The sequence below is a fragment of the Photinus pyralis genome, unplaced genomic scaffold, assembly GCF_008802855.1.
Source record: "Photinus pyralis isolate 1611_PpyrPB1 unplaced genomic scaffold, Ppyr1.3 Ppyr1.4_LG2, whole genome shotgun sequence".
Lineage (NCBI taxonomy): Eukaryota > Metazoa > Arthropoda > Insecta > Coleoptera > Lampyridae > Photinus > Photinus pyralis.
The window spans coordinates 41749459-41751947 of NW_022170403.1; positions in this window are offsets into that span (position 1 = coordinate 41749459).

Sequence of the window (2489 nt, forward strand, 5' to 3'; positions counted from 1 at the left end):
AAAAGATTAAGTTAAGTAATTGAGTTTTAACCTCACTTTGTTACATTTGATCCTAGAAATATGAATTTGTTGGCATTGAATTGTATTACAGCTCTTGCGTATTTTAAAAGATAAAGCTAAGCATTGATTAAAAAATAGAAACAGTTTTTAGTACAGTGACATCTCAAGTCACGTTGAATGACTTCGGTAACTATTTGTAATATTTTGATCGGTTAAATTAAAAACTAACTACTTTTGTACAGTTAGTCTTTTGTTAAATTGGTTCACATTGGATTTTTATATGATTAAAGAGAGTTTTATCTTGTTTTCAATGATGTAAAATGAACTATGTTTGAACAAATAATACTAATAAAATTATATTTACGTCACAATCAAAGAAGGATTAATTCATTTTTTCTAAATATCACATTATTCACACTCGATATTACTGAGATTATTTTCCTAAGCTACTAATTATTATTTGTTCACGGTCAATACATCAATTGTTCGAGATTTTCTGGCATAATTCAATGTTAACTGGTCATCTTGAACAGACTCACAACTCTGTGCAGAAGTAGTTGAATTGAATGTGAATAGTGGAAGAAAGTTACGTCGATCTGGAAAATCAGTCTTAGTACATAACGAGACCTTTTTAGGAGAGTCTTTTGTTAATAAAAGTTAAATGTGTTTCCCGTTCTAACAGCCATCGAACATTTTCCAGGTCAGTTTGTTTTGTTATCCAGGTTGTGTGCCGAAGCCATCATCAGTTGTGTGTGAGCAACGTGCGCTTGTTTTGACCAGATTAGATGGATTTATAAGAGAAAACTGTAAGTAATTTTAAGACTTTCGTTTGTCTCTCCGGAAAATGCCACTCCCCTCAGAAATATGAAATCATACGGCTTCAATGTTACAGTTGAGTGCGTAATAAATGTAAATAAAAAATGTCCATACGTAGGTATTATGAATTCAAGCGCACCGGTTTCAATTTTGCGACAGTTAAACTCTAAATTGTAATTAAGCAATGGGATAAAATGCCAATGTTCCGCTGCGTTAAATGTGCCTGTTTATTAATTGGGTTCTGCTGTGAGCGAGATGCACGAATCAATTGTGTCTAAATGACCTCCTTTTCTACTGGTGCGCCAAGATGTTAATTTAGAACCTTGTTTAGAACTACAGAATAGAGGTGCGCCCTTTCGTGGTACGAATTTTGAAAAAATTTAATCAAAATCGGATAGGGCGTACTCGAAAACCTATTCAAAGACGTGCCACCCATCTTTGTAACTCTCATGGTTGCTGAGAAAAAAATTCAAGAAGAAATCCAAACTTCACCACGTCTTTAGGGGTGGCTCCCAAACGAAACACGTTAGACCAACGGTTTATTTGGAAAAAGTGCTTGTCTTGATCCTCTCTGTCACCCAATTTTTTTACATGCAGTCATGTAACACCCTGTATAAATTACAATAGATACTATCAGTCAATAATTCGAAATGCCGGTAACGTTCCTGGTTTGATAAGATAATCCCCGACCGGATTTACGTTGTTTAAGTTTGGTTGGGTTTACGTTAGGATGCCTTCAGGCATTAATCAATTCATTAGTTATCGAGGCATGTAACTCGGGTTTGAGGTTCTCTATTCTTTGTTTCAGCCTGTTATCGTACAAAGAAAGCTCTTTTCTTGCAATAATAAGACTTTTTATTTCGAGGCTTTTTCGATAAGTCAATCCACCGTACTTGTAAGACCTTTAATAACAAACCAATTGCTACGGTTAATATTTTCTACTTAGATGTCTTAGATGTGTAAACAATCCACAATAAAATTAATGAAATTAAACGGTTGTTAAGTCAAAAAACAATATGCGTTTTTGTGCTTTTCTGAACACAGTCTGAGCTATGAGGAGATATTTAATGGTTTTAGAATAGACAATTCCATGTATTTTTTCTCGACAAACCTCCAAACGCTTCCAAACATGAACAGATAAACAAGACGGCAAACGCAAACGCATTGGAAAATAGTTTGTACATTGAACTGTATCAAATACCTTAATATATTAATACAGGAAACTGACATTGAAAACCGGTCACAAATTACAGCGCCACGACGTTACGGTAGGAAATGTCAACAGTAAGCTGTCATACTTGGTTTAAACTTTATTGATGGTTTGAGGTGCTTTGTGATAGTTATTGTTAAAGATAAATTGATAATATTTAGGTATTTAGTAATATCACATATCTTAGATATTAAATAACCTTGCTCCTTGCTCATATAATTAATTTTCTGCTTAATTTTTCGTCATTCCACACCGAGCCGTGTAGATGGCGCTCTTTTCCGTATCTCGCGTTATGCAAATAGTAGCGAGTTTCCTGTATTAATATATTAAGGTATTTGACTGTATACTAATGCCAATAAGAGGAATTCATCTAAAAGATTTTCCTGTGGGTGGCACTTACGGTCATACCGAAAGTTGATGCCAACTGCCTTATTTTAAATATTACTTCATTTTTGGATTTCTA